Here is a 12,724-nt window from a genome sequence, read left to right as displayed (position 1 = left end):
CGAGTCGTTACCACTAAATAATTAAATATTTTATTCACTAATATTCTTTTTCATCATCCATTTATTTATTTAGGTGTCTTTTAATGCGAGAATCCTTCTGATTCCATTCTAACAATGAAATTAAAAATTTAAACAATAGATTTTACGACTCTTGAATTATTTTATTTAATTAATTAGACGAATGCTCATTATTATTATTGTTATAATTTTTTTTTAATAACACGAGACTTATACGTTGTTTCATAATTGTCTTAATTATCAAATTTTTAATATTTAGAAAATTATAAAGCAAAAAAAAATTCAAAATTTTCTAAAAAAAACAGCTCTCTATATCAAGTTAATGATAGTAATAACACCAACAATAATAATATTAATCAAGTTGTAGACTAAATTGGATGAAAATTGTCAATTTTATAACGCGGAAGCACAAAGTATGTAACCGAGGCATGTAAACGTCAATAAATATAAAAATGATAAATAAAAAAAATGAATAATGTCATGGATCTAAAGATCGTTACGGTCAGTTAAAGTTACGCGAACCGTAGCTCTTGTCTTTATTATAATACCAAGAAAATAAAATAATATCGGAAATTAAAATAAACCAAAAAGCAACAAGCCTTATGTTGCATTATATTAACTTGTGTAGGTATTGAAAATGAGAGTACTCAAGCTGCCCGACGTCTTGTTATATTATCATTATATTCCATTGCATTACATTACATATATGCCGTTTTAGGAGAGCCACGGCTTGTCGTCAGTTTGTCGAGGAAAGTGTAACAGTATCATGCCACTGAGTACACCATCCATAATCCAGTAATATAACTGCTGAATAAGAACCAAACTCTCTTTACCATACTTGTATTGAATTACTCTTTAATCTTCAATCCTTGCTGTCTATAACAAATCTTTAATTACTAATCCGTTGAATTTGAAAAATCAGCTGCTGACAATTTTTATATTTTTTCCAATCATAAAAAAATAATTAATCAGAGCAAGTAGAAATTTTTAGAGACAATAAATTTAAATTTGAAATGTTGCAAATTTTTTTCTTATTTTGATTAGGACTTTTTCTTTATTTCCTTCAATAGTCTAGCAAGAATAAGTAACTTTACCGGTGCAGAATAGGGGCATAGTTGAATTACTGCAGCATATGCTTATATTACCACGGACAGGATTGTGTCAGAGAACAGTAAGAGAGAAATGAAAGTGCTCCGGAATTGATCGTTGCTCACGATATCCGCGTGCAAGCGTGGAGATATTCATTGGGCGCCGCCAACGCCACTATTACCCAGACTTTATCTTATTTTATATATATTTATATATAATACTTAATGCATGATTTATCCCTAAATGCATATACATATATGTTATGTATTGTTAATTTTAAATTAAATAAACCTACAAGCCAGGTGGTTATGCATCGGGTCGGCAAACACACACTCAGATGCGAATTCTCGTCTAATTTTTACGGGTTTGTATTTAAAATTTTAATCGTTCCAAAACCCATCGTGAGAAATAGATCAGCCGAGAGTAGAAATATATACATATATACTTATTATATATTTATTTATATGTATGTATGTATTTTATGGGCTTTCACTTTGGCTGATTGCCATTTTAAATCTCTTGTATTTATTTAGGTAATATAATTATTTTTATCATGTAAGATTTTATTAGTAGCAGCTTTTTATTTTTTATGTAATTAATTTTTTTTTATGATATCAATTGCGTGTAGTGTTAGAGTTTCAGTTAGAAATGACTTTTTTTTTTTTGTCATAGTTTAATGCTAGTTTATTAAAGTTTTTTCAGTTGTTTGTGAATAGTAGTTATTAGTCAGAACTATAAATATTTATTCAAGTATTTACGAGCGATTATTAGTTTTTACAGTGATAGGTAACTTAATATTGTATAAAAAAAACTGTGAATTATCGCGGAGCTGGTCTCACGCTTTTCGGATATGTTAAGTAATTTTGTAATTGAGCTGTCAGGTGCTTTTTAATGTTTTAATTTGCACGTTGGTGAGAAATAGATATTTTACTCGGTTATTAATTTGTGGAATGGCTGATTTTTTTAGAAATTTTTATTGAATTAGATATATTACTAATTTATTCATTTTTTTAAACAGTTTAATTTTTTTTATAAATTTAAAAAATATTCTTTTGGTTCAAATTTTTTTCTGTTCAACCAAATTAATTATCCTGACAAGATTTAATTTTTTTAATTAAATTGCTTTATATTTTGTTGTGACTAATCTAGTGACATAGTTTACGAATAAGTTAATAAAAAGTACCGAGAAACAATTGTTTTTTTAACCATTCGCCTATCAGCCCACATTAGATAGATCCCTTTCTTTACGCCGTTTCATTTCTATTGCACAAAAAATATGTATGTCAATTTACAGATATCCACATTCTAGTGTAACATTTTCCACAAAATTTAATAATTTCACTTTTCTCTTCAATGAAAGTAAAGCCTAATATACATACTCCACATCACAAAATTCAAATCCAAAAAAATTTTCAAGTCTGAGAGAAATGAAATAAAATAAAAGAGTCACGATTTCATCTAATATAAAAAAATTTTCTCCTATGTTAATATTTTCGGCGTACTCTCAACTCAGGACTCCTCACAGCTAAAACTTCTTATTCTTATCCGTTTCTCCCGAGTACGTGCTCAGTTTACAAAGAGTGTCTTTCTTTCTCGACAAAGCGAATAAATAACGACAGTATTTACCTTATCAATTAAACGTCAAAGTTGTCCAAAAATCAAAAATAAAATTTAAATAAATAATAATAAATATTTCCATATTAAATTAATAATTAATTCAAAAACATATCGATTAACGAACCGCTAATTATTAATTATTACACTCATATATATTTAAAAATTTTCAATAAACATATTACACATAAAACATATTTATATACTTTTGAACAGTTACTGCCGTTAAGTAACTTACGATCCGATTACGGGGATCCTAATTGACGATCATTATTACGTCAGCTCATTCATGATTATACCAACCTTATACATTATCATTATTATTACTCTTAATATATATATATATTTATATGTATTATGTATACGTATATGAAATGTGTATGTAAATTTTGTCAAAAGGGACTTACGTCATTTATAGATGGTTAATGTACAATATTGCTGATCAGATGAACGATCCTGTTTGGTCTTCATGTTTCCATCGTAACTGTGGCCAAATAATTCGGCATCCTTCAATTATATTTGCTTAATATTATTATTATTTTTCTTTATTATTGTCACACACGTTTATATTCGCTAATCTGGCAGTAATTGTATAAAAAAAAAAAAAAAAAAAAAAAAAAAAACAGCAACAATTATTTTATTCAAAGTCCGGAAAATAAACAAATAATGAAATCATTTACTTGAATTTTGTTTTAAGAAATACGATTTAAACAATAAAATTTAATTTCATGGTAGACAATTTTATTTGTGCAATAACTTTTAGAGTGTCACTTGAACCCGTGCGTCATACGATATTTAAGTATCACTAATAAAATAAAATGTGAGATAAATCACATCATAGAATAGATAATGATAACAATAAATGAGTAGTAATTATTAAAAATTGTTTGGCAAGAAGAAAATAAAAATTGAATAGAGTGAGAATTGATTATACTGACGTTGTATTGATTGTAAATAGCAATTACGAGAAAATGTTGAAAGGAAAATCGATAAGTAAGTTAAATAAATCGAGTAGTGCTAAATAGAAACAGAGATAGAGATAGAGAGCAAAGGATAAAATAATACAACGCGGTGTATAATTATCACGGTACTCGGTACTCTTGGACAGGAGAACTATAGTGAACTGAGAACAGAGCGGAAATGACCAAGTTTCTCCGTCAATGATTTGTTGAAAGAAATCTCAGACGTTTCGAAACGATATCACGGTTATTTAAATGCTAATGAAACATTCAGATAATCATTTTTAAATATTTTTTTTCTCGGGACGTCTTTACTCAGCTGAGTCATTAAACTTTGAGTTTTAATCTTTGCGATGCGTTTTATCATTTAATTAGTGGTCAGAGGAATTTCTGATGCGCAAAATCTTATTAGTTTTTTTCCGAATTGTAAACAAATTTAAGTGTTTACCTGATTGTTAATTTGTCTAATGATATAATGATCATTTAACACTTTTGGGTTTAAATATTTTATTTTGTTAGTAATTAGGTATTTTGGAATTTATTATAATTATTGACTGATCAAAGTTAATAGAATTTTAAATGATTATAAACTGTTGAGATGTTTTTTAGTAGTTTTATGTGTAAACATTTTATTTAATTTTTTTTTTTACGAATTAAATGAAAAATTTAATTAATAAGTTTTCACATTAATCATTACTCAAGTACATTTTTTTAAAAATATAAACAAAAAATTTTTAAACTTAAATTTATTTATACTAAAAAAATTTTGTATTTGAATTTTTTTTTATTAAAAATTAAAATTAAGTAAAAAAAAAATTTTAAAAAGAAAAAAAATTTCTAAAATTCAAAATACTAAGAGAAAAAAATTTCACAACAAACCAGTTGAAAAAAATCTTATGAAACAATTTTTAATTACCGAAACAAAATTTCTTCTCAGTCACAACCGAATCCCAAATACTTCTTCGAGCGTATAAGTCCATCAAAATTAATTTATAGCTTATAAATCTACGCCTATTATGATATTATCCAATTACTCGACATAAAAACTTTCAAAAACATAATACAGAATAATGTATAGAATTTAATGAAACAATCGCGGAAAAATGACAAAGCCGAATCAAATCTTGAAGTACAGATACTGAATTAAGTGGAGCACGAAATTATTTAAATGTCAGTTAGCACAGTACATTGTAACAGCCGAGTTAGGTTAAGTGAAATCTATCGAATAGAAGTTAACCGAGTGGGTACATAATGTAAAACCTAGCTGGCATAATCTAACTCACCTTACCCGTACTGGGGAAAAATACAATCCGGAGAAATTTTATTTCAGCGATTAATATAATATAATGCATGAATCCGGAAGTTGCACATTTGATCTTAGCTCCTAAATAAAACTTTTAGTTATTTTTTCATTTAAATCCTTTTACTTTAATTCACTAGCAGGCACAGATAAGAAAACAAGCACGTTATAAATTTAATATAGTATAGCACAATCGGGTTATATCTCCCATAAAATCGTAACATAAAATCTAACCGATCCGAGATCCGATCTGACGTAGACACTTCTACGATATGAGAAATATCGGCAGTATATTTATAAATAATTTAATATAAAAACAGAAAGTCCGCAAATTCCTTTAGCTGTCGGGTAAAAATCCTCACACGTATCCTAGTGAAATTTAACCTCCTCTTTAACTACAAGTTTTCTTCTTCACGCGACTATGTTTATGCATTTAGATTTTTATTTATATTCATATAAATTTACCATCAAGTCCCAGCGGTATCATTAAGATAAATAAAATATAAACAATAAAAATATATGCATGCGTGCGATTAATCAAAAGTGAGATTTGCTTGAGGATCTCGTCCGATTTAATGAAATGAAACTGAAACTCATGACCTAGAGTGGAGATAAAAAAATTCAGTCTGGTGTAGAATGTAGTGTGTCTTATGTATATCATTATCATTATTATGGTTATTATTATCGAGTGTATGACTTCCATAGTGAGTGTACTCTTGTTGTCGGCCTAGAAACTAGAATGATTTCTCTATCGTCGCTCCTATCCTCAAGAATTGCATTAAACTCAGTCTCATTGCGGGCTTAAATAAACTAATATAAACTAAACTTAACTTAAGTGAACTCGAGTTGTTTGTTGTATCACTCCGGCAAGTACATATGTTTACTGACATGATGCCTAGTGAGATTGTAGAATAAACCAACACCGGCTAAACATTTAAGACATGAGATACTCGACTGGATTTCCATGGAAACTCGCGAATTCATTCCATCGAATGTCATGGACTTTTTTTCTTAATATTTATTGCAACCTGATTTGTTATGTAATTTGTAATGGAGATTGTTTTCTTAAGATATGTTGATGGTTAGAATTATTGTAGCTATAAAATAAAAAAAAATAAATTTTTGGTTGAATTTTTAATTTGATTTTTGGCAAAAAAAAATTAATATTAAAGAAAAAAAATTTTTTTTGAAAGTAAAATTAAAATAATTCTTACGTTTAAAAAAAATTGATTATATCTCATTACTGGTATATTAATTTAAAACCCATCAAATATCGGCAATTAAATAATTAATTTGCTTAAAAAATATTAATCGATTTCTACATCACCAAGAATCAACTTGTTGAGAAATTAAGTAATTATTTTTATTTAAACATTTAAAATATTATTTTATTGCCGCATTACCATTCAATTTTTTTTTATTTTTTATTTTCATCGATTACCGGTATTTATTTGTGCTCGATTGATTTATCTGATTAATAACTCGAGGTTACTGTTAAACGTTATTTCATTAAACTATTTGAGGAAAAATTTATAAATTAACTCGAGCTATGTCGATTTTGATCTACCGGCTGATTAACCTACTTGATAATTTACTTTGCTGAAAATATTAATTACTTTCCACGAGTTTATTTTAATAAACTCTGCGCTGGTGAAATTCATTTTTTTCAGTAATTAGTCGTTTAGATTCTTTATCAAAATCATTACATAGTTTTTTTTTTTTTTTGTTAATAGATTTATTAATTCAATCTAGATTGATTTATTGCCATAATAATTTATTATACCTTTACTCTCAGTCTTAAAACTTTTTAGTAAATTAAATTTATTAATTAATTCAATTTCTCAGTAGGTTTTTTTTTTTTTAATTTAGAGCAAAATAATTTGAAAACTAGTGCAATAAATTTATAAAAAAAATAATTAAGTATCAAGGCAAAAAATAAAAAAATTTTCTGACATTACGTGATTTGTCAATAAAAATAAACTAATTATTGAATATTTAATTTAATTTTATTAAAATAAAAAAATTGATAAAAAATCAAAACCTAACAACAAAAATTCCAATACACCATAAAAAAAAAATTATTCCACGATTTTATAAACAAGCTATTCAACTCATTGAATTTTCCTCTCACCTGAATAAATTAAAACTGCGAGTGCTCATTATATCTACCATCTTACAACAAAAACCTCCTTAAAAAACCAATCCGAAAGTAATTTCAATCACACATAAGAATTACGAAAAGAAAAAAAAAGTAAAATTACTCTTATTATTCCCTGGTCGTTATCTCTAATACCAATACTAATAACTAATAAGATATGCAGACATATGTGTCATTAGAGTTAGAGTGAAAACATAGAGATTAGAAAATACCAAAGTCGATCCGATTTAAAAAGTTAAGGATATACGCCGTGCATTATAAATTATTATGGAAGCATCAATCGCGATAAATTATCCATGTCATGATTGCTCCTTACCACGTTGTCCATATAAGTTTTTTAACTTACATACATTACACTCTACTCTATACTCTACACTCCATTGCTAATGCTACTACTCCAATTATTATATTATAATATTATGTCTATTTTACATTTACTTAGATTGAAGTTTACTTTAAATCTAAACAAATAATATAATATAATGTATAACTTTCAATGATTTTCCTTTGCTCTCATTCTCCACCCTATTCGCAGAACACGTTACGGCTCGGTACGCGCCTTTACTTATTTAAATAAAAACCGTTTACCTATACCAATAACAACAATAGCAACTGTAACAACTATAACAGCAATCTTGACAAACAAATATAAATAGACATATCTCATTCGTGACCACGACTCATTCGTGGGACGAAGGGATTACGCAAAAGCTTGTGTACCTATGTGCTCTACATACATCGTCTACTATCAATAAATATTTACTAGTTTTATTTTAAAGAAATTTTTTAAAAATTTTCAGAACAAAATTTTTTGACAAGAATTTTTTATTTTAATTTTTTGAAAAAAAATTTTTTAAACAAACTAAAAAATTAAAAAATAAATTTTATGAAACTTGAAAAAATTTTAACAAAAAATATTTTTTTTTTTTCGAATTAAAAATTTTAGTTTAAAAAAATTTTGTAAAAAAAATTCTTGTCAAAAAAATTTCCTTAAAAGAAGTAATTTTTTTTCAAGTGTGTTCTTACATTTCCAGTAGATAAAAACAATTATTATTATTAATATAAATTTTTTTTAAAATAATTTTTAATGATTATTTTCCTCTTTTATCACTCGATCACGAAAAACACTCTCGAGTCGACAAACGATTGAAAGTTTAAATACAATAAATTTAAATAATTTTTCCTTTTGACAAATTCACTGTTTTCTTCCGGCACTATTTCTCTTCCTCGTGTTCACTATTCACGCGAATAAACTCCCGTTGAATAGTACTGTCGGCGTACGCTCACTCTCGGCATTTTCGCGCAACCACGTGCTTAATACTCCAAACAACCAAATATAGGAAAAAAAAAAATTCGAGCACAGATTAAAAAAAATTTTTTTTTCAAATAAAAATTCCAAAGTTTAAAAGTCCAAAAAATAATAAATTTGAAAACTAAAAGTAGTCAGTGCGAACGCGTGAGCAGACTCGGGCCAACTGAGGACATCCGACTTGATACTCAGATAAGTTGTTGCCGATGGAAGAACAGGCCCAAAGAAGAAGCAATAATAATGACAATAATAATGTTCAAATTTTAACCAATAATACTTCTAAAGCGACCAAAAATAATAATAAAAAATTATTAAAAGTGGGGACAACAACTACTCTGGGCTCGCGACTCGCGGCTTATGCTTGACTACAAACTCCGTGATCGCGATTGTAACATGGTGTTTGTATACCCGCAGAGAAGCCTGTCAGTTTCGCCTACTCTCTTTCCACCACTTTTTAAATTACCACCACTTTTTACCTCTACCACCTCGTTGGTGCCTCCACACCACAGAGCGTCTTAGACGACAAACACCATCACAATCACAATCACTATCACAATCATCGTCATCGACTTTGACTGTATACTACCTTCTCTTTGGGACTTTACTTCCATTCGGCTTCTCCTTTTACCTTTTCATTATACATTATACATTATATATTATATATAATATTTTATACCATCTACCTGCTATGCTGTATGTGCCTACTACTTCAGTAACACCATCAGTACACACATGTGAATGTGTATAAAAAGAGGGAGAGACTAAGACTATTACCGGTAATTTCAAAATCGGGAAAGTTATCGTCGATCCGTGGATCATGGATCGTGGATTCCCTCTTTAGATAAATACTTACGCTTATATGTTTAAATAATTATTTTATTCGACGGACATTTATGGCTACTGATTAATTTTTAACGGCCTTGACAGTTCTGATACCTGATTATTTTTTATGTAATGCAACTAACTAATAAGTATGAGCTTAAGCACGGTATGGGCACACTGAGTAATGATACGTCGTTATTTATGGCCGGGTAATGCATTTAAGGATAATAATTAATAAGTTATTGTTTCGAAATATTGGGAAAGCTAAGAAAGATATAAGTACGGACTAGCGATAAAACCAGCATTTGTTGACCCGTGCTGTTTTATACGGCATATTTTTATCCAGCAAAGTAGTTGAGGTTCACCAGATTTCAAATTGCACACAGAAAAAAAGGTTCACTTGAGCTAAGAAAAAATTTTTCTTCCTAATTATTTTCTTGAGCGAAAAAAAAATTTTTTTTTGACACAAGAAATTTCACTTATTTTAACAAAATTAATTTTCTTGCTTTAAGAAATATGTATCTTGATCCAAGAAAATTTATTTAAGTCAAAAAAATCTTCTTGTTTTGAGAAAATTCAACCTCTTGCTCCAAAAAATTTAGTTCTTGATAAAAGTAAATTTTCTTGTCTTGAGACAATTTCTCTCTTGCTCCAAAAAATTAAATATAAAGATAGAAGTAAATTTTCATTAATATTTTTATTGATTAACATGTCAACTGGGAAGATCAAATAATATTTCATCATTTTTTGCACGCTAAAATAATATAAAATGGGTATCAAATATCCAAGAGAAAAATTTTCTCAGGGTGAAAAAATTTTTTTCTCAACTGAAATAGACGGCGCTGCTTCCGCAAAGTATCTAAAAATCTTGATCAAATATAAAAATTTATTGTATCAAGTATTTATGATAATTTGAATTAAGAAAAAATTACTTCCACCAAGAATAGAATTTCAAGAAAAATTTTTACTTCGGCTAACACAACTTCGGTCTTCCTTCAGGCACCCGAAAATTTTCTTGAGCCAAGAATTTTGTTCTCTAGTCAAGAAATTTTTCTTTCTGTGCAGATGATATTGCTGCATTTCAATTGTTAATTGTGTATTGCCAGTTGGACTGCTATGATGCTGGGTGGTGGGAAAGGTAAGCCTGATTTTGAGAGTGCATTGAGTTTAGTAGAGAGTGAAGGAACGGTAAGAATTCGAAAAATTGTCGGGTTTAGCTTTTTGTCGCGTTTTTGTTGCAGTGTCCTTCTGGGGCCGAGTTAATGCTAATATTTAAGTGGTGGAGTGTTAGTTGGTATGGGTGAAAGAACGAGACAGGAGTCAGAGATGGAGATGGAGACGGGACCGCTGAATGAGGTACAAGGTCCGAGACCAAGAGAACAAAACAAGGGCACTATTATAGCGACGTGATTTACCACTTTTGCAGCAGCAACCGTTAACTAGCTTCTTGTGGGTCAAAATCCAACTAAATTGCTGAGATAAGATTCCATTGACTCGCGATTTATTCGCGCTATTATGCTGAAAAACGAGCAACGAGGTGCTTAAGGCAGGGGTTATTTATTTGGTGGGAAATTAAAGTTGTAAGGGGTTAACAGAATTCACTGGGTTTTTCAAGGATTTAATTATCTTGTCATTACTTTCGGAATTATTTATTTGCTTGAGAAAGATTTTTTGTAGAGATAAGAACTTTTTTTTTAATAAAAGGTTGGGAAATTATTTTAGAAAAATAAATAATTTTATTTAATACTCTTTTAAATTGATTAATTAGATCGAAATTTTATATTTAGAATTTTTTCTTAAATCCCATATTTTTTTTTTTTAACTATTAATTTTCCGATAAAAAAAATAATATTAGAAAAAATGAAACAATTGACATTTAAAAAAAATTTGTTAGTTATTCTATTTTTGATGAGTTTAGTTCTAAAAATTTCATTATAAAATTGTATAATTTTATAAAAAAAATATTGAAATTTCCAAAAATTTCAATATTACTTTCAAATAAAAAGAATGTTGCTAAAAATTTTTAAAAGATGAAGAAAACATCTAGTCGATTAAGAAATATCAAATATAATATATAATATTACAAAATATTTATTCATCTAATATATATAACATAATTTGAGCATTTAAATAACCCATAAAACCATTCTCCTTCTGATCAGGACATTAAAGTCCTTTTTAGAGTAACATCTTCATCATGAAGATCAGCGAGCATTCCAGTTAGAAATAAAAATAAATAATCAACCTACTTGTTAGCTCCATCGTGCGTAGATTTCGTCTGGTGAATATTTTAAATCTTTATTTTCTTATATTAAATTATTATCTTAATATATTATTAACCGGGTCCAATCGCTGAGAACAAAAAGTACAATAAAACCACGGATTAACTTTTTTTTACCAGGCACAGTGCAAATGTTAGAGTCCAACCGTGCAAAATTTAACGTCGAAACTGAAGACGTCCACCCGAGGGACCTTTTTATATACGGATTTTTATTTACTGACACGCCATGCTGACTGCTGCGAGTCCCCAAACTTATGATGTTTGATTTAATGATTTATCACCTTATGAGACGTTTAATTTGATAGTCCAAACAATATTTCAAATTGTCTCCATAAATAGAAAAATCTTAGATTAAGATTACCCCACCTGTGCATTCAAAAACTGACCTTGTGTTATTTACCAAAAATACAAACTTCCATTAATGGGACAATTGAAAAAATCGACACAACAAGGTAATAAATTTCAACATTACGCACTTCCTATTTAAAACGAACAGAAAATATTTTCTCAGTGTTATTCCTGAGGACAATAAATAAAAAGTAATTACTCATTAATCGCTGATAATAATCAATAGCTTCAATCTAATCACGTAAAGCCGGCATCTGCATACCAAATAAATAGAAATTAAAAGAATAAGAATTTATTACCAAAACCGCAACCACAGGCATTTCTAAAAAACAAATCAAACTGGGGAGAAAAATAGTCTTTACTTAATCTGTCTAAGCTTTATTTACAGGCATTTTCAATGATCCGTATCATTTCCTGCATAAATTTATAATAAAATTAAAACCATGTATAAATAGTTAGTCAGCCGTACCGTCAATTCAATAAACATAATATTATTGGTATAAACAAATAAATTTAATCTAAGTGGCATAGGAATTAGAATCGTGGCCGTAAACTCTCCCATTAAATTATCAAAAACAACGGTATTTACTTCTATAATAATAATAACAATAATCATCAGCGACTACCCAGACTGGCATCGGACATTAATGCTGGTAGCAGTTCTGCAAGTACAAGTATTAGATCGGTATTACCGGTATCAGAACTGCACACAAGTAATACCAAGCGGAAGTACTAAACCGGACGCATAACAAATATGGACAAGTGAACCCAAGCTAAGAGAAGAAAATGAAATTATCTTGCACTCTCTATTATGAGTGACGCTAAC

At 28.5% G+C, this 12,724-nt stretch overlaps 1 protein-coding gene across 3 annotated transcripts in view; it reads right to left on the bottom strand.

Annotated features, from left to right (window-relative positions):
* LOC123259161 (venom metalloproteinase 3) overlaps window positions 1–8,843 on the bottom strand; it is a 58,508-nt gene extending 49,665 nt beyond the window's left edge. For 2 of the 3 annotated variants that reach the window (XM_044719455.1, XM_044719453.1), the window contains exons 1-2: window positions 8,165–8,843; window positions 3,129–3,228 (exon numbers count right to left, since the gene is read on the bottom strand). The gene's annotated coding sequence lies outside the window, so the exon portion shown is untranslated. The remainder of the gene's footprint in view (window positions 1–3,128; window positions 3,229–8,164) is intronic. The other variant, XM_044719456.1, reaches the window with a different exon arrangement.
* Window positions 8,844–12,724: the final 3,881 nt, after the last annotated feature.

Source organism: Cotesia glomerata, linkage group LG2, assembly GCF_020080835.1.
Source record: "Cotesia glomerata isolate CgM1 linkage group LG2, MPM_Cglom_v2.3, whole genome shotgun sequence".
Taxonomy (NCBI): Eukaryota; Metazoa; Arthropoda; class Insecta; order Hymenoptera; family Braconidae; genus Cotesia; species Cotesia glomerata.
Note: the sequence above shows the minus strand (reverse complement) of the source record. Positions and strands in the feature narration are given on the sequence as shown.